Below are 10,670 nucleotides of genomic sequence, written 5' to 3' on the forward strand. Positions count from 1 at the left end.
CTCTCTATGGATTACATCAAGCACCGAGAGCTTGGTATGCAACCTTATCTAACTATCTGCTGGAGAATGGTTTTCGCCGGGATCTTATCGATTGCACTCTTTTCATCAAAGAAAAGGATGGAGATCTTCTATTGGTCCAGGTATACGTAGATGATATTATTTTTGGTTCAACTAACGATGTTTTGTGTAGGGACTTCGAGCGTGTTATGCAGGAGAAATTCGAGATGAGCGCCATGGGGGAAATGAACTTCTTTTTGGGCCTACAAGTTCAACAAATGGAGTCTTGGATATTCATCCATCAGACTAAATACGTCGGTGACATCTTGAGCCGGTTCTAGATGTCCGAAGCGACGCCCATTGGTACCCCACTTCCATTGAATCACGGGATTACTCCGGACTTGAAGGGTGAAAGCGTTAACTCTTTACTTTACCGCGCAATGATCGGATCTCTCATGTATCTCACAGCCTCGAGGCCCGACAAAATGTATCTTACGTGCCTGCTCGCCCGATATCAAGCCAACCCGAAGGCCTCACATCTAGCAACTGTAAAAAGGATTTTCCGCTATTTGAAGGGTTGCCCGGACACCGGTCTCTGGTGCCCTAGGGATGATAGCTTCAACTTGATCGCGTTCAGTGATTCTGATTTTGGTGGCTGCAAAATCGACGACAAATCCACAACGGCTGGATGTCACTTTTTAGGAAATCGCCTGGTCACGTGGCAGTGCAAGAAGCAGACTTGTGTCGCTACATCAACTTGTGAAGCCGAGTACATTGCTGCCTCAAGTTGTTTCTCCCAAGTCCTATGGATCTAACAACAAATGCGTGACTACGGTTTTGAATTCCTATCTACTCCTCTTTTAGTTGATAACTCCGTTGCCTTACAGATCACTAGAAATCTTGTGCAACATTCAAAGACCAAACACATCGAGATCAAATATCACTTCATACGTGATTGTTTTGATAAAAGACTTATCGATGTTGTTAAGGTCCACACCGATGACCAATGTGCCGACATTTTTACCAAAGCTTTTGACAAATCACGATTTAACTATTTAATAATGGTAAACGGCGTTAAGGTCAAGCCAGAGTAAACCGACATCGGAAAATCATTTTTGTAAATATATATTTGTGTTTTCTAATTTCTCGTATACGCTGAAAACAGATGATAAATGGTATACTCACCAGTAAGATGAACTCTCGTGCATACCTTGATACGGGAATGTGTCGTGTGTGGATGAACACCGGTCGGTAAGTATAAATCATACCTTAATCGTATCCCCTAACCGCGAGTACATCTGATAAGTTGAGCTTATGTGGACAATAATACCGATAATCGTTATATGATGCTTATCTAAATGTTAATTAATTGAACAACAAGAGTGTAGCATGACCGTACACTGATATGATTCTCTTACCCTCGAAACTCGCAAAAAGAATGTCTGTAAATATTTTTCTGCATTTCTGTATATATTTATTGTTGGTGCACTTGTGTCTGTACTTTGTCTGTATTCGGTCTGTATTCGGTCTGTATGTAACGATGTCCTGATTTGTGTTGTAAGTTGACCAAGTCAACCATCCTCCGGTTTGACTTGGACAACAGTTTGTACATTGAAAGATGTTCTGATCGAAGGATAGCTTCTCGAAGGATTCTGTTGATCCTTCGAGGTGCACGAAAGATATAGTTCGACTGTTAGACCTCGAAGGATGATCCTTCGAGGTCAATGCTGATGATTCGAACAACTTATCCTCGATAGATGATCCTTCGGACCATCTATCGGATCCTTCGATCTGGCATCATGGGATGGGTATATATATACCCATGCAGTGTTTGTGTGAGTTAGTTCTGCCATTTGCACATCCGAGAGATAGAGAGCTTTGAGAGCATTCTGTCCAAAACTCACACACACACTTAGAGAGTTTATAGAACATTTCTGTAAACATTGAGCTTGTAACCGAACCCTCATTGCATTAATACAAGTTGTGTTAATCGGTGAACTTGTGTGTTTGTTTCTCTACTTGCTACTAACTCGGTTTGCTTGCTAGCTTGGATTCCGCACTCGCTAGTAGGTTTGTATAACAAGGTTTAGGTTCGTAATCCTCCGCGAAAAGGGACCTACATTTATTTACTGCTTTCAGTCTTTAAATTTGAAATATTCAAAAATTACCAAAAAGATTTTAGGTGTGTTTTAATATAAACTTTATAAAAGCCAAAAATATTTTATTTCTATTTTATTTTTGATTGCCTGATGTTGGATCTCGAGTCATTACCACTTGAAACTTGATTGAAACCTAAAACAATTGCATTTTCATAAACGGTCGAAGTTAACAAGTGTTGAAAGTCAAAATCTAAATTGATCAAATCTTTACAACTTTCATACTGTTGTCTGTCGGTAGTTGATTGAGAGTTGGTCACATGTGTGTCATTTGCTTATACTGACTATATTCAAAGCGGTTGTTCTCATTACGCGTTTAGCTTTCTTGTATGTGCAGATGCGACATTCGAACCAGCTAAAGGCGAAGAGAACGTGTTCGATGACAAGCTTGCAATGAAGACACGACATGGATGCAATCAAAGGATCAAGATGATCGAGTTGCCGCTGACCTCTCATCAACACCACAAGGATCTAAAATATGAAGATCAACGTCTCACGAGCAACGTTCAAGGGGGAGTTTGCTGATACATCTCCGAACAGTGACAAGTGAAGACATCTCAAGATCCGATAATGTGAAGAATGAACCCTCATGAGCAGCATCCAAGGGGGAGTTTGTTGATACATTTAATGTGGATACGACTCGTTCGGTTCGCCCGCGCTACGAAGTGAAGGCCGAGGTCAAGGTATCCTCCTATCTTGACTCGGTACGACGTTTTGATTATATCTGATGTAAATCAGCTGCATGTTTGCAGGTTGATAATTGATAGTATATTGTTTCTAATTGTCTGTTTGTTATTCTGCAAGTCTGCATGTTGCAGCATATCCCACGAAAGACCGTGCATTGCTTATAACTTGCATGGCGAAGAACCCTTGGACGAAGAACCCAACATGTATGCTGACAACATCTCACGAAGAACTCATTCCAACGAAGAATATCTTTCATCTATGGGTTCTTCGTTGGTTTGACTTATGGACGAAATACTTAGTCTTTCGTGGTCAGCCATCTTTCATGGGCTTTGGCTTAGGCCCAGTAAGTTCTTCGTTATGCTGCAGATAAGGTTGGTTATAAAAAGATTTGTATCACAAACATATAAGGTTAGAGAACACAGTGAGAGAACACTGCAGTTGAGTTTAGAGGTTATTCTTGTGTAAACATTGTATTGAAACTCTGCTAAAATTTCTACAAGTGAGCTTTAACTTTGAATCTTTGTTTTGTATCTTGTGTTCTTTGGCTTGGCTGCATACCCATTTGAATTCCGCACTTTCGGGTGTGTTAAATAACAATGATAAGGTTTTCTAGATCCTCCTCTAGGGACCTACACTTAATATACATTTTGACTATCGTTATTGTTAAACAACCAACATGTAATATTCTAAAGTTAGACTCCATTGCTCTTTTCCTAGGCATATCTGTGTAATTAGCTCTTAAATTGATCTGAAGTAGTAAACTGAAAAAAGTAAGAAAAAGAAAAAAAGAAAAGTATAATAATGAAAATATAGGTCAAGTGACCATACCATTACCATAAAGATTGTATGTAAATATTCTCCTAACGTGTTTAGTAATATGTGTACAAGCATATAAAAGTGGTTGCTAAGGTACTATCTTTTAACGATGCTTTAGATTTAGCTTTTGTTTAATTATATTCTTTTACAAGTGCAACAATGATATAAATATAATCAAGCATATAGCGAGAGCTAGGCATTAAATAAAAGAAATTACATTTGATTAATTAAGTTTCCTAAAAACATATATGAAATTCATAAGAGGCTTTAAAAGGGAATTGCACCAAATTGCCTCCTTTGTAGAACAAAACTTCTTACAGGGAAAAAATAGGGATTCTAGTAGGAACATGTTTTCGGAGACAACGATATATTCTTTTTGCAGGCCTAATTATAAGTCCTTACAAAGGACAAGAATGTTTTAGCTAAGGCTAACAAATCCTACCACAAAACAAACACAACACTAAAATAATTAGAATTTGAGTTAATCAATATAACATGTTTATTAAACGGGTAACATGTTTAACAAACACATTGTACATGTTTTAAGATTAGGGTTTTTGTTTTTGCAAGTTTGTGTTTAAATTTTAGAGAAAAGTTATCTAAACAGTGTTATCTATGTTTTATATTTAGAAGTGAAATTAGTTTTTTCCCTTTAGAATTTTTTATACTTTTAAATTTTAACTATACTATTCCTTACAGCACAACTATCAATTCTCACTTCCTCATGATTCTTTAATCATTTTAATTTGATATCTCTTATCTCAAGCTAAATACATAATCCTAAACTTAGATACAAACATTTTTTTTTGAACGGCAAATTTAGATCATTGACGGACCACTGGAGTATCATCGTGTCACCAGCGAACCACCTAATCATATCCATCTCCACTAGACATAATATGCTTATATACCAATTCAGAAGGAAACCCAATAAATGTAACTACGAACACGTTATTCTAGCAAGCTAGTGAGAAGCGTTAATTTCTGTCAAATTAACCTACATATAAACCCGAACATATATGAGAAATAGAAAAGGTAACTGAATTGAATAAGTGAAATAACATCTAAACCAAAACTAATTTATTAAACAAACTAGGTGAAGCACCGCCCGCGCTGCGGGCGATGGCCGAATGATTCTCAACCAATTTAAAAAACAGTACTATAGTTTTGCTAGAAATAAAAAGTAAAAAGAGTGTTAGGCAGCTCTTTGACACGATTTTTAGCTGGGGGCAAAGTCATATTTTTTTTTTACTTGGGGGAAAAATCAATGTTTTTTCCCGAGAGTAAAATCCTAATTTTTAGCTAGGGGAATACCGTATTTTTATTTTGCACTGGGGGCAAAAACGTAATTTTGAATTGAGGGTGATATCGTAATTTTTAACCGAGGGGAAATTCGTAAATTTTAGCTGGAGGCAAAATCATAAATTTATTTTGAACTGGGGCTAAATACGTAATTTTAAACTATGGGCAAAACCGTAATTTTAAAGTAGGTATAAAAAAATAAACTGGTGTAAAATCGTAATTTTGAGCCGGGAGGGGGGGGGATTTTATTTTGAACTGATGCGAGAACGTAATTTTGGCTGAGGGTAAAAGCGTAATTTTTTTTACCGAGGGCGAAATCGTATTTTTTAGCTCGGGGCAAAAGGGTAAATGTATTTTGAAGTTGACGCAAAACCGTATTTTTTGACTGTGGGTAAAAACGTAGTTTTAAAGTGGATATAAGATAATAAACTGGTTGGTCAAATGGGTATTGCTCGCCGCCCATTTGAACCAATGACAGAGAAACACTATTCCAGGGAAAGAACATAATTTTAAAGTGTGTATAAAATAATAAATTGGTTGGTCCAATAGAGGAGGGGCGGTCGCCCATTTAAACCAATGGCAGGGTGAAACTGGTTGGTCCAATAGAGGAGGGGCGGCCGCCCATTTGAACCAATGGCAATGTGATACTATTCCCTACTATGGTCTTTGTATATGTTGAGTAAAATATATATTATATTACTGTTCATTCAGTTTGTTTTTTAATATATGTATAACACGTGGCCAACCCACGCGGGCTAGTCACGCCCCGCCCCGCCATACCGACCAAATATGCAACTGATCAGCGGTGTCCCTCGAAGTCCACGTGTCAACCCATGTCCCAAACCCCGTCCCACCATACCCGAGAGTCTTACTCTTCAAAACATTGCCTTTTTAATATACTTATATTATATTACTATTATTATTATTATTATTATTTATTGTTATTACTGTTCAAAGCATTAGGTTTTTAATATATAGGAGAATTATTTTTTATGAATTGTAAGATCTGTTTTTCACTCTTTTGTCGTATAACATTGATCCACATACAGGCCAACCGTTTGAGTTGTCGGCCTTCGGTTGACACATGCATGTTACAAACTAAAATCCACAGTTAACAAATTCGCATAAGTTTATCACAATGGTCAGCATCTATATATTGCAGGAAATCACAAATGATAAGCTTGTTAATCTTATGTAAGAAACTAAGAAACTGGGAAAATCTGTAATAAATGCTTATAATTGACATTATATATATTATGCCCAAGTTTCATATACTTGCACTCATGAAAACGTTTTTAATGTGCATTTGATTTATATAAAACAATAGTCAAAACCTTTGTGGTTCTCATATAAGAGAGTGCCATTTTGATTAGCTTCCAACGTTTTTTAAGTCAAGGATCGAAGACTAGAGAATATTAAAACTTTTTATTGGAATTAATTAATTGTAAATCTTATTTTCTGGACAACAATAATTATTTCAAACATCGTTTTGATTTTATTATTAAACACAGATTAAAATATTATTATACAAAAAACAGAAATACTATGAAACGTGCTTCGAAGAAGCTAAATTTGTGGGATAAAGTGTTTGCAGATGGGGTTTTTTTTTATGACAAAGATGAATAAAGCAAGTCCAGTTCCCATCTAGGGTTTCACAAGAACCCTAACCCCAAAACATTGCAGTACTAAATATGTACCTATAAACAATATCCTACTACACACCAAAAAAAAAAAAAAAAAAAAAAAAAAAAACAGTTGTTTCTATATGTCAAACTAGACTCATTTGTCACATTACAACAGTACAAGCCTTTAAAATTTAAGCAGTTGATTGGTTGTCTAATGAATGTTCATTTATCGGTAAAGGTCGATACGTAGAAATGGAATGATGGTTCGAATGACGCTTTCTCGGTTGCTTTGATCAAAAAATGGTTGAAAAGTGGTGAATCATCCAATACAGGTAACAAATTTATCTGGTGTAAGTGGGTCCCAAATAAATAGAACATCTTCATGTTGAGGGCAGTGCTAGATCGTATTCCAACTAAAGTGGCTCTAAGTATGAGAAATATTGATGTGGGGAATACTTTGTGTCCCTTTTGTGGAGATTATGAAGAGACGACGAATCATATTTTTTCGGCTTGTGGCTTTTCATATGGTGTTTGGCATGGTGTTGCGGCTTGGTGTGGGATTCCAAATCCATACCTTTTTTCAGTTAACGATGTATTGGAATTACATAATCATTGGGCGACAAATAATGTGAAGAAAAAGATTATGTATGGTATTGGCATAATTACATGTTGGAGGCTTTGGAAAACAAGGAATGAGTTGTTGTTTTCTTCTAAGAGAGGGAGTGTGGTCAAGATTGTCTCTGATATTAAAGCTTTTGGTTTTTTATGGTATAGGAATAGATCAAAGTCAAGTTGTGTAGATTGGAAAGTGTGGTGTAAATTTGAGATTATGTAAGTTCGTTTTAGTTTGGGGCGTGCTTGTCTCCGTCTTGGAGATAAGTCGTCTTTTGTGTTTCTAATGAAATTAGCTTTTCAAAAAAAAAAAAAAAAGTTAACATCTAGCTGGGATTATATTTTTTATTGCGTGATTATATTTAAAACACACACTAGTATAAGATGAAGCTAGTGGCTAGAAATGTTACAAGTTACATTAATCATAGTGGATTCAATTCATCTGAATACTTTTTTAATACCATCTGTAATGGTTAATGTCTCTTAAATGATATTTTTTATAACAACCCTTCTAAAAGTCTTAAAACACCCCTATATGTCCTAAAATACACCTCGTATACGAAAAACATGCCCGAAATACCTTTAATTTAACAAAATTAAATAAAAAACAAGAAATACGGGGTGCGACCCTCTTGACTACATCCGTCGCGGGCCGCGCCTAGGTGGCCACCAGGCGCAACCCGGTGCCGCCACGTGTCCCAATCGTGTCAAGCCTAGCCCTTGAGTTAGCCAAGCTAGGGCTTACCCTAGAGGCTCTGGCGGGGCGTGAAGACCCCCCTTGTTTCTCTTGCGGGGCGCGAGAAAGAGGCTGATCAGCCCTATTAATAGAGAAGATCGACTTCTGTTGAGAATTCGTTCAAAATTTCGATCTCTTTCTCTCAATTCTCTAAATAGTAAAAGTAATTCCTGGGCATTATACCCACTAAATAACGAAGCTATGCCTCGATGTAAGTATCATAACCCCCGGTTACGTATTAGTTACGCTGCCCGATTGATCTATTGCTCCGTAACGCATGTCAAGGCTCTGCCTGACTCAGTCGTTGGAATTCTGTCTCGGAGAGGGTATAGCTAATGTAAATTGGGTTATTATACTAACACGTGTGCATTGTTTAAATTAATAGATTATAACCAGGAAATCATAAGGAAATACCTAAATTAGCCATGTAAGTGATTTCTCTTTTTATAAACCCTTTTGTGAGTTAATCCTTCTTTTTGTAAACTGTTTTTACAAAACCTCAATTGTTTTGATTGAAATTTAACAGTGATTAAGTATTTGTAAATCTACAATTATCGTCGGTATGTTGGGGTTTTGTTTACATAACTTGTTACTACACTGTGAGTAGTAACATTACCACAAGTCAGGATTGACAGTACCGTGGGTGGTAATTAAAGTAGATGTAAACAAATTTAATTGCGGGTTGCCCTTAATGATGTAAAATGATATAACTTTTCTTGATTAAACTGAGATTCAATCGCCAGTATTTCTTGCTGATGAAATGTTTTTAAACACGTTGCAGGTAAAAAAATGTGAAAGCCAATTAGAAGCCAGCTGGATAGCACTGAATGTTTGGAAAAGTGGCTATAAAAGTTACCTGAATAAAGAAAAAGTTTTATTTCAATAAATTAGGGTTTATCCCTAAAAACATGTTTGTAATGGAAACTTGGGTTTATCTCATATGTTTATTATTATAAATTATAAAATCGTGGTGTTTTACTCTGATAAACTATTTCCTAACTACGGTCCTGATGTAAATTGCGCTGCCAAATTAATAAGCACCGATACCACCAGCTCTGAGTAGCTCGCGGTTGCCCGCCTCCCGTGGCAGGGGTCGGGGGTTGCGACATTTTTTCGCCATGTTAGCATCAGAATACCCCATGCAATTGTTAAGTCACCTTAATGACATTTTATTCATTACTTTTTATGTTTTTCCTTCATTGGGCATTCTTATAATAATGTCCCTTCTTCTTCTTCTTCATGTCTGTATAATACTCATAGAAATCGTGTAGGGTATTATCAAACTCTTTCACACCCTTATAGTCTTATTATACATAGCCTAATGGCCAAACGTAGCATATATCTTACTCCAAAATTATACTAAAATAATCTTAATCTCTTTTTGCTTGGAATTTTGTTGAATACTTAACGAGTATTGTTTAGATAACCTATGACCTCACATTCTTGTATTGTCCAATTATCAATTAAATGGATGGGTTAATATATTTGCAAAAGATTGTTGACTAACAATGAGCTATAGCTCAATTGATATTGGAGTGGAAGTTAAAATTTGGGTTTGTGGCCAGAGATCTTAAGTTCGAATTCGATCCCAATAGGGTTCTATTGAAGCAGGCCTTCGGGCGGTGAGTTTTCCTCAGAATTGGTGTAGGTGGGCTTGAACTACCCAACGTTGTCTATAGTCGCAGGCGTGTTAGATCGCCTTTTGCCATTGAGTTACCCCAGATAGCTAGACTTTTATTTCGTTGGTCGTTAAAAAAAAGGAACAGTTTGATACCACAAAAGAGTCGAAACAAAGAGCCAAAGGATATTGGTGATTATATATTCTATTCTATGTATTGAATAAACTAGTTACTTTCCGTCCGCGCGTTGCGGCGGAACCCAATGACTACAAAAGACATGCCAGCAACGGCAAACAGATACCGAATATCAAATCATAAATAAAAAGACGTGGTAAGGATAGTCACTCCGTCATAAAAAAATCGATTTTAAATAACCTAATATATAATAATAGGACCCACACGTCCTCCATGTTGGAAATTCGGTTGTTTTCAGTTCAGTTATTACGGTGCTAACACGTTAAAATATGGATGAGCTCGGTACCGGTAACGGCAGCGAAAGTACCGATCCGGAAAATCATCGAAATTAGGTACCGGCATCGAAAATGCTCGGTACAATACGGTATGGTATTTGAAGGTAAAAATCAATAAATACAGATATGGTGCTAGACCGATGTCGAACCGAAAGTAACGATTCTGAAAACGCCAAAAGGTGGGTACCAAATTGGTACCGTAAATGATTTGGTATAGTAAATTTGGTACCGATATGATACCGGTTCGTTTACAGGATTTGGTACGATTTGCTCATCAATATTCTAAATATCCAAGTTAATTTTACATGCTACAATTCATTCATTACAGAAAAAGACAAAAAAGAAAGCAAAATAAGTTGTGTATATAAAACTTCATTCAAACGAAATACAGTTTACTTACAGTGTGTATTAAAAATAATATAAACGGTGCAATTACTTGCATTGCTGCGTTGCTACAGGATTTGATGAGCTTGGTACCAACCAGTACCGAAAATACCGTTACCGAAATCCCCAAAAGTGGGTACCGGTACCGAATATACCTAGCATGGTACGGTTCGGTACCGGTCGGTACTGGTACGGCACCGGTATTTGAGGGTAAAAACCGGTGAATACCTGTGCAAAACCGGTACCGAAAATACACCGATTTGATA

The sequence above is a fragment of the Helianthus annuus genome, chromosome 10 (genome assembly GCF_002127325.2).
Source record: "Helianthus annuus cultivar XRQ/B chromosome 10, HanXRQr2.0-SUNRISE, whole genome shotgun sequence".
Lineage (NCBI taxonomy): Eukaryota > Viridiplantae > Streptophyta > Magnoliopsida > Asterales > Asteraceae > Helianthus > Helianthus annuus.